Source organism: Cervus canadensis, chromosome 16 (assembly GCF_019320065.1).
Source record: "Cervus canadensis isolate Bull #8, Minnesota chromosome 16, ASM1932006v1, whole genome shotgun sequence".
Classification (NCBI taxonomy): domain Eukaryota; kingdom Metazoa; phylum Chordata; class Mammalia; order Artiodactyla; family Cervidae; genus Cervus; species Cervus canadensis.
Window position 1 is genome coordinate 32,268,462 of NC_057401.1, and position 10,309 is coordinate 32,278,770.

Sequence of the window (10,309 nt, forward strand, 5' to 3'; positions counted from 1 at the left end):
TTGCACCCTCATTCAAAGACCCCCGAGTTGTTTGCCAGGTTTTATGAACATTATGAATTCCATCATGATTCAAAAGAGCAAAAGCAGTGAGAATAATAGAGCATGTGCATAAGCAGGGATATGCATTTACACTGGAAATAAAAGGCTAAATCAAAGTATGCTAATTTTTTAAAAAGTGAGAAAACAAAGTTCATCTCTGAATGCAGAGTAAGTATGATTCTGCAAAGAAAGGGCAAAGCAAACAAACGTGAGAACTATCTGTTGGATAGAACTGTCTACCAGCGATATCAGGAAAAGGGGTGATGAAAATATATTTACTGAATGAAGAAAAAAAAAAAGAACAACAGTGACTTTTTAGGCACGTAGCTAGAGGATTAATGCTTCATGTCAACGATCAGATCATGACTCAGGAGAAGACATGCAGGTTTTGAACAATTTAAAGCCTAAGCCTGGTGTCAGTGTTTGGATGATCTCTTAATAGATTTCAGGTCTCTGTAAAAATATCATAACAGGGGACAAGAAGCCTGTGCAGGTACCTACAGACTCTTAGGCATCACCAGAAAAGTGCTTAGCAGACTTCCAAAGTGGTCACCTCTACCAACAGTGTAGATTTCTCTGCATCATACTCATGCTGTCTCCAAATTCACTACAGATTTGTTACACTTTACAGCCTGGTTTTCTATGCTGTAGGGGAATCAAGAATGGGACTGTATTCCCACTTTCAGCAAAATGGTATAAGGAAGCTTAGCAGACCAGAGGAGACAGTTGGTGGGCAGTAGGGCCTGACTGGTAGGGCTCTGGAGCTGCAGTGTTATCTTTTAATTAACAAACCAAGTAGACATTTTAAGTAGAATTTTAATGTATGGGCTTCCCTGGTGGCTCAGACAGTAAAGAATCTGCCCGCAATGTGGGAGACCTGAGTTTGATCCCTGGGTTGGGAGGACCCCCTGGAGCAGTGCATGGCAACCCACTCCAGTATTCTTGCCTGGAGAATCCCTGTGGACAGAGGAGCCCAGCAGACTGTTGTTCATAGGGCTGTCAAGAATAGGGCACAACTGAGTGACACAGCATGGCGTGGTGGTGGTGGGTTAGTTGCTGAGTTGGGGCTGACTCTTGGGACCCCATGGACTGCAGCCTGCCAGGCTCCTCTGTCCATGGGATTTCCCAGGCAAGAATACTGGAGTGGGTTGCCAGTTTCTTCTCCAGGGGATCCTCCAGACCCAGGTATCCAACTGGTGTATTGAACCAGTGTCTCCTACATTGCAGGTGGATTTTTTTTTACCACTGAGCCACAAGGAAAGCCCTAAGTTCCTATATGGGAGTGTATTTGGTTTTGTCTTAATCTTTATAGATGATGTTAAAGATGGTAATAACCTTTTTCCCACGTACAGCCCTTTGAGCTGTGTCCCTTCTTTGTGCATATTTACACTAGGCACAATTCAGATAAAATCATTTTAAAAGTTTTTCCAGTAGTCATGTATGGATGTGAGAGTTGGACTAGAAAGAAAGCTGAGCGCCGAAGAATTGTTGCGCTTGAACTGTGGTATTGGAGAAGACTCTTGAGAGTCCCTTGGACTGCAAGGAGATCCAGCCAGTCCATCCTAAAGGAGATTAGTTCTGCGTGATCATTGGATGGACTGATGTTGAAGTTGAAACTTCAATACTTTGGCCACCTGGATGCATGAGACAAGTGCTCCGGCCTGGTGCACTGGGAAGACCCAGAGGAATCGGGTGGAGAGGGAGGTGGGAGGGGGGATCGGGATGGGGAATACGTGTAAATCCATGGCTGATTCATATCAATGTATGACAAAACCCACTGAAATGCTGTGAAGTGATTGGCCTCCAACTAATAAAAAAAAAAAAAAATACTTTGGCCACCTGATGTGAAGAACTGACTCATTTGAAAAGACCCTGATGCTGGGAAAGATTGAGAACAGGAGGGGAAGGGGATGACAGAGGATGAGATGGCTGGATGGCATCATTGACTCAGTGGAAATGAGTTTGGGTAAACTATGGGAGTTGGTGATGGACAGGGAGGCCTGGCATGCTGCAGTCCATGAGATTGCAAAGAGTTGGACACAACTGAGTGACTGAACTGAAAATGTTCATCATACATCCATCTATTCAAGATATATTTGTTGTGCAAATACTATGCACTAGGCATTGGAAGTAACCATTGGCATTGGATCAGGCGGTAATTGTCCTTGAAATGATGGAGCTTAGAGCATCACAGAGTAGTAAATGGGCTTCCCTGATAGCTCAGTTGGTAAAGAACCCGTCTGCTATGTAGAAGACCCTGGTTCTATTCCTGGGTTGGGAAGATCCGCTGGAGAAGGGATAGGCTACCCACTCCAGTATTCTTGGGCTTTCTTTGTGGCTCAGCTGGTAAAGAATCAGCCTGCAGTGTGGGAGACCTGGGTTTGATCCCTGGATTGGGAAGATTCCCTGGAGAAGGGAAAGGCTACCCACTCCAGTATTCTGGCCTGGAGTTGGACATGACTGAGCGACTTTCACTTTTCAGAGTAACAGTTATTTCAAAAATTGGTCTAATAACTATTTATAATTTTATTAGGAGTTTTGTAGAATGACTTGAAGGCATTATGGAAGTGTATGACTTCTTAACTAAATTATAATTGCCTTCAAGTCAGGGATCACATCCTATACTTCTTTGGGGTTTCTCTGTAGCTCCTAACATAGATCATAATACAGAGTATTAGATGCTCAGTAAATATTTCATTGATTACCATCTGTATTTGAAGCTGAAATGATTAATATCAAATCAAACATTTCTTCTTCCTCACTGAACAAATGTGAAGGCTGCACTGGAATTTTAATCTGTAATTTGTATCTGAAGCCATTGTTTGCAAAGTTCACTGAAATTGTGACCTTTCTCCTAGACTTGTGCTCAGGCTAGAGCCTGTTTTAAAGAAAGTCAGCTGATTCTTGATCTCTGAATCCTGAATCCTGTTTATTGGGCTTCCATAGCATGAAAACAGTTCTTTGACTTGCCATCTGTGTATTTGCTTCTTCTCTACCTGCCAGGTGGCCGCTGCTCCATCATCCTGCCTCAAGTCTAACTTGGTAGGATAGGGTGCTCCAGGCAGTCTCAACAGCTCAACTGTGTTTCAGTGTTTTAGTTAAGGTTAAATGGGCTGGTGGGTAGTGCTGTTGGAAGTCAAGGAGTTTCATGTTAGTATTATGCCACTGCAGTATGCTTGCTGGTTGGGCAGGAGTGTCAATCCACTTGGCTGTTAACAACAAAATAGCACATCAAATCAAGGCCAAAATGGCTTCTAAGGGATTGTCTAACGGACAGGCAGTTCTTGTTTGTTATTTTTGCAAGTAGCTATCCATGTACAATAATATGGTGATAATGTTGAACACTAAGGCATCCTTTGTTTTTCCCTGGAGTAGCTGATATATTAACTCAGTCATTTCAACACTATTCTTAGTCCATAGTTGTGGGTCTATGGTTATGTGTAAAGATCCTTGAATGTGTATGTCAAAGGGCCTAAAGAGTAAAAATAGACTTTTTTTGTGTTTTCACAGAATATGGTTTTATTATATGTTATTTGAATTTTCATGTGTGTCTTCTTCTGTGCTGTATAACAAGCCAGTTAAGATCAAATTCATCTGTGTATCTTCAGTGTACATCACTGTGCTCTAGGATGGGGAACATATTCTGTTGAGGGAAAAAAACAAGTAAATACATGGTGACTGCTGAATATATGGTGCCATTTAAGATATGATTTTCTCAAAAGACTCAAGGAAAACTGATTTTTCTCAGAAAACTCAGGAAAGATTCACTGGATCCTGAATTCCTCAACTGAGTACTAAAGTGAAGAAAGTTTTAAAAATGATCATATGACAGCTCTATTTTTAGTTTTTAAAGGAAACTTCATACTGTTCTCCAAAGTGGCTGCACCAATTTACATTCCCATCAACAGTCCATGGGGTTGCTGAGTAGGACACAACTGAGCAACTTCACTTTCACTTTTCACTTTCATGCACTGGAGAAGGAAATGGCAACCCACTCTAGTGTTCTTGCTTGGAGAATCCCAGGGATGGGGGAGCCTGGTGGGCTCCCCCATCTATGGGGTCGCCCAGAGTCGGACACGATTGAAGCGACTCAGCAGCAGCAGCAGCAACGGTGTAGGGTTCCCTTCTTTTCACACCATCTCCAGTATTTATTGTTTGCAAATTTTTTGATGATGGCCATTCCAACTGGTGTGAGGTGATCTGTTTGTAATTTTGATTTGCATTTCTTTGATAATTAGCTGTGTTGAGCATCTTTGCATGTACCTCTTGGCCATCTGTATGTCTTCTTTGGAGAAGTGTCTCTTTAGGTCCTCTGCCCATTTTTTGATTGGGATGTTTGTCTTTTTGATATTGAGCTGCATGAGCTGTTTATAAATTTTGGAGACTAATCCCTGTCTGTACCATCATTTTCAAATATTTTCTCCCATTCTGTGAGTTGTCGTTTCATTTGTTTATGGTTTCCTTTGCAGTGCAAAAGCTTTTGAAGTTAATTATGTCCCATTTGTTGTTTTTGTTGGTCTCATTTGTTTGTTTTTGTTTTTATTTCCATTACTCTAGGCTGTGCATCAAAAAAATATCATGCTGTGATTTATTTGAGAGTGCTCTAAGTTTCCTTTAAGAATTTTATAGTATCTGGCCTTATATTTAGGGGTTTAATTCATTTTGAGTTTATTTTTGTGTATGGTGTTAAAGAATGTTCTAATTTCATTTTTTTAAAAACATGTACCTGTCTAGTTTTCCCAGCATTTTTTATTGAAGAGACTGTCTTTCCTGCATTTTAGAGTCATGCCTCCTCTGTCATAGATTAATTGGCCATAGGTGCATGGGTTTGTTTCTGGACTTCCTGTCCTGTTCCATTGATCTATACTTCTGTTTTTGTGCCAGTGCTGTACTGTTTTGATGACTGTGGCTTCATAGTACAGTCTGAAGTCGGGGAGCCTGATTGCTCCAGCTCTATTTATCTTTCTCAAGATTGCTTTGACATGTACATACTGCTATATTTATTTATTTTTAAGAACAAAGACTTTATTTCAAACAGGTTCAGTGGTATGTCTACTACAGCAAAGTCTGGTTGTAGCAGTTTCCTTTCAAATCTGCACTGACGTATCAATTAGACATTTGGGAATGATTAATTTCTGGTAAAATGTAGATTCAATCCAACATGATGCTAATTTCTACATTTTTTGTAGGCTCTATTTCAGTACTAGAGGTTAAATTTTCATCACCAAAAAATGAGAATAACCTTACAGCTACTACTAAGGTAATGAGCTGTGAAATTACTTTCCCAGTATTGTTCTGAAAATATATCCCTAGGTTGTTAAGAGAAATTCCAACTTCATCCAAATCTGTTATTTAATTCTTCCGTCATCATCTACTGTTGGCTTGATTGTCACTCCTCTTCTTATTTGACCCCAACCAATTAAATGCCAGTGTTTCTAAACTCTTTGGCTAAGTGCAATTTTTTTCTCCTACTTCTGTGCACACAGGATTAGTCAAGACGATTTTGCTCAAATCAGCCTTGACTGCACTAACTCTTCCTCCTGTTGACAGGGATCCTGTATTCACCATAAGCAGTTCATTCTTAGACAACTTTTGTACTTTCGCTGTTTTCTTGTCTCCTTCAGTGCGAACACCTAGAAACCGTCTAAGCAGGAAATAGGAAATTTCCAATTCTGTGAAGATCTCAGGTAAAGCTCCAACTGCACCAAGTGCTTGCCCCACCATTCTGTCAGCCCGGCACAAAGTGGGGTCAATTTTTGTTCCAACTCCAATAAGACCTCCTGGGGCAGCATACTGAAGATCATTATGCTCTGTGAAAAGCGATACAATTTTGGAAAAGATAGGCTTACACATGAGTTTTCCTTCACTGTCTTTGGAAACAATACCAGGTCTGACTTCTATCTCCTGGCCCACCTTTAATACTCCTTTTAGAATACTACCACCAGTTACACCCCCCTTAAGGTCATCAACTTCACAGCCAGGTTTGTTGACATCAGAGGATCTAATAACAATAAATCTGGGTTCTGAAGTAAAGTCTCTTGGGGGTACTGGAATTTTCTTTGCTATGTACTCACAGACAACTTCAATATTGTATTTTAGCTGAGCAGAAATTGAGATAATAGGAGCGCCTTCTGCTACTGTACCTTGAACAAATGCAAGGATCTGTTCATACTGTTCTTTAGCCTGGCTTTCTTTTACCAAATCAATTTTATTTTGTAGAATCAAAATATGCTTCAGTTTCATGATTTCTATAGCAGCCAGGTGTTCAAATGTCTGAGGCTGAGGACAAGACTCGTTACCAGCTATCAACAGAAGAGCAGCATCCATCACTGTGGCACCGTTTAGCATAGTAGCCATCAGAATATCGTGGCCAGGACAGTGAAGAAAGGAAACAAGCCTGACTAATTTGAAGTTCCCTTTGGTCCCTGGAATGTCTGTAGGAAACTCATCGGGTGTGCTACTTCCACAGGATCTATAACATTCTGGCTGAGGACAACTTGGGTCGTCAAGTTTATAAATCTTAGCATTAGCATGGCCAAGTTTGATTGTAATATTTCTTTACAGTTCATTTTTGAAACGGACAGTGTGGACTCCAGAAATAGCTTTTACAACTGTAGATTTCCCATGAGCTACATGACCAATTGTATCTATATTAATTGTGGCTTGTCTGCTGATAACTTCATGTGAAAGTGGTGTCAACTTGGAAACATCCAAAGTAGCGAGATCTTGCTGAGAAAGGTGCGGCTGCCCTAAAGTCACACCAGCCTTGCCCCCTGCCATCTTGCCCAGAGAACCATACTGCTATATTTAAAATAAAATGCCTTTAAAAAAAAATAGGCAACAAGGATATATTGTACAACACAGGGAAATATAACCATATATTATAATAACTTTAAATGAAGTACAACCTATATAAAATATTGAATTACTATGTTGTACACCAGAAACTAATATATTATAAATCAAATATATTTTAATAAAAAGTTAATAAAAAGTCCTATACCAGGAAAAAGTTTGGAAAAAAATAAAACAGAAAAAAAAAAAGATTAGAACCACAGCCTCACCAAGTGCAAATTTATTACATGAGTAGAGAAAAATAGATCACATGTTGTATTTACTGTTATCTGGTATAGAAAACCTTAACCTTAGGAAGTACAGTGTACAATCTTAGAGAATTCTCCTGTAACTAAAAATATGCTTTAACCTATGGATTTTTAGATAATTTGCTCGTTGACAATTTTAAAATTGATTCTGTTGAGTTTTACAGGTGAAGAGTTACATTACATGCAAATAATAATGATGATTCTATCTCTGCTTCTTTTAAATGTATAACTTATTTTATCTATTAGCTTTGGTGAGACTTTTAAAACAGTGATAAATAATTGTGCCTTCAGGCACACTTGTCAATGGCAGTTCTTGTGTTTTGACAGTAGGTATGATATTGACCATTGGCTATTGAATCAAGAACATTTTTTCTACTTTATTAATATATTTAAAAATGATCAAGAGTAAATATTTAATTATTTCCACATGCTAGTTCAGCATCTATTTAAATGGTTACTTTAACTCCCTTGGTTTATTGATGTGATCAGTTATTATTATTAAAGAACCACTCTGTTGATTCTTGGAATATTTCCTAACTGGCTTTGACCATAGGTGTGTAGGTTTTCTTTTAATGCTTACATTACACTGAAAGTTTGAATTTGCTTCTATTTTATTTATAAATCTTACAGTAATCTTTATAAGTTAGATGTATTTATAGCTTCTTTTATTTGCTTTGTCAGATTTCTCTATAAAGATTGTAATATTTTAGATTGTAAAATTAATTATGATGTATTTAATTTTTTTCTATACGTTTTAACAATTTAACAGCAAAGGGATTATCTGTCACTTGAAAGAATAGAAACATTTTCCTATCGACTGTGTAAGCCATTCATTATTTTTTGAAGTAATTTCTTTGACAGCTTTCCCAATTTATTCCGTGCTTATCAATCTTTCATTTTTTTCCAAATGCAAACAATTTCTTTCATTTTTTGTAGCTTGACCTTTTTTCTAATTTCATAAAATGTATCTGTGCTTTTTTCCCCCTCTCTCTGTTTTTAAACTGTATTTGTCCTAATTGGTTTATTTTATTGTTCTTTTAAAATAGCTAGCTTTTGAATTTATTTATGAGTTCTATTTTGCCTCTATTTTACTATTTATTAGTTTATTGATTTGTAGTTTATTAATTATTTCTTCTGGTTTTCTTGAAGTTTGTTCTCTTGAAGTTTTACTCTTTCTACCTTAAGTACTTTCCCCATTTATTTTATATTGTAGAAATTAATAATAAAAGCTTTAAAGTAGCTCTCTTTCACTATACAGCAGTGTTTTCCAAGGTTTTATAGGTAGTGCTGTTATTTCTGTTGTTTTCCAAATGGTCTGTAGTTGTAATTTTGTTTTTTTGTTCCATCCAAGGGTTATTTAAAAGTAATTTTCCTTTTCTAATTTCCAAATTGTACTTTAATAAGAAATTTATTATAATATGCTTTCTGGTGAAATAATGTAAATCATATAATTTCTGTTTTTTGAATCGAATAGTTTATTGTTTTTGTTTTTCTTTTTTGCAGCTGAGTAGAATACCTTGTAATGAGGAGGGCAAAAGGGCATAGTCACTCCTTTTTCACAGAGTAGAATAGAGAAAGTAGAAAGAAACTTCTGCTCTGTCTGTCAGTTGTGACTCTTTGGATCTTTGTGTCTGGGAACAAATCAGAGAGAAGTAACAAAGGCCTTCCTACATTCTTGATTTTGGTGATTTCTGTTTCATGATGTCAAGTCAGAATGTGCTGTGAGTAGAGTCCTGTGTAGTTTTATCTAAATTTAATTTCCTCTGTTTTGTGATCATCTATTACTCTACATTATTGGGTTGACTATTTTCTTTTTTAAATCATTTTTATTATTTTTTTAAAAAATTGTTTAAATTTTGGAGTGATGTTTGTCCAGTATATTTGGAATTACTGTCTAGAGCCCATATGAACCCAGACTTCTGTTTCTAACAACTTTGGGCATCTTGGAATTATTGTTAATCTTCTATTTTATTAATCTGGAAACATACAGAAAAGCAAAAATAAGTAGATTAATATATCATCCATAATCCAAATATCCTTAGAAGTCCAATGTATTAATATTTTGGTGAATAGTTTTCTGTTTTTTTCTTTAATTTTTAATACAGTTGAACACACATGACTCTTTCTACCTCTTTATATCCTGGAAGGAAAATACAGTCTAGGAAGGGTGGATCTAAATATTCACCCGCTTTCCACAGGAAGACAAAACTTTCTTCTCGCCAGATATCCATAGCAAATCCTGAATCACCAGGCAGAGCAGTGAATGCAAAGTGGGGAAGGCTCAGGGACAGTGAACATGCAGGCAAACCAGCCAAATGAAAACTGAGTAATAAGACTAAAGACAGCTGGTATCTGAACGCGGAGTGTTGTATAAAGCCAGGGATTATGCATGTTATGTCTTTACTGTTGACTACAGAGTAAAGGTTAACAAAATGCCTAGTATTCAACAAACTCTAGTCTACCTCGACAATTCATGTTATGGAATTTCCCAGGCAAGAATACTGGAGAGGGTTGCCATTTTCTTCTCCAGGGGATCTTCCTGACCCAGGGATCGAACCCTTGGGATCAAACTCTCAACTACATCTCCTGCAGGGGGTTTCTTTACCTGCTGAGACATTGGGGAAGCCCCTTGAAAGAAATGAATTTTGAGCAATTTGAAGAAAGAATAAAGTAACTTGCTGAAAGAATAATCTGAATATATTTTGCATGGTTGAAAATCTTGGAGAAATGTAGTGGTAAGAGGAGAAATGGACAGTCAAGCGTAGTTATCTGTTCTTACAGATGCAAAAGGAATATCAGTGTGGAGATGGTAAGCAGAAAATAAACTTCTTCTGAACTAATTCTAAGACAAGTATTAATATTTATGAGATGGGGCTCCTGTTTTTGTAGGGGAGAATACGATGCAATTTAGAAAAGATCAAAGTGTCACTCTTAAAAATTTTTTCGTATGAAAATGGATAGAAAGATAAATATTAATGCTGGATAGAAAGAGTGCTTGTTAGGGAAGATTAGCTACATTATTGCCCAGAGTTTACAATATTACACAATGCTAATTTTGCATCAGTGCCCTGGCTGAATGCCAGGAGAACACCCAAGAGAAAATCTACTCAATTTACTATGGAGCCAGTAAGCAGTTGGTTTCTGAAGAAACACATTTTGAAGATATT

The 10,309-nt window shown here is 37.6% G+C and overlaps 1 pseudogene; it reads right to left on the bottom strand.

The window, feature by feature from the left end:
* Window positions 1–5,181: 5,181 nt before the first annotated feature.
* LOC122454372 lies at window positions 5,182–6,819 on the bottom strand (annotated as a pseudogene).
* Between the last annotated feature and the right edge of the window lie 3,490 nt (window positions 6,820–10,309).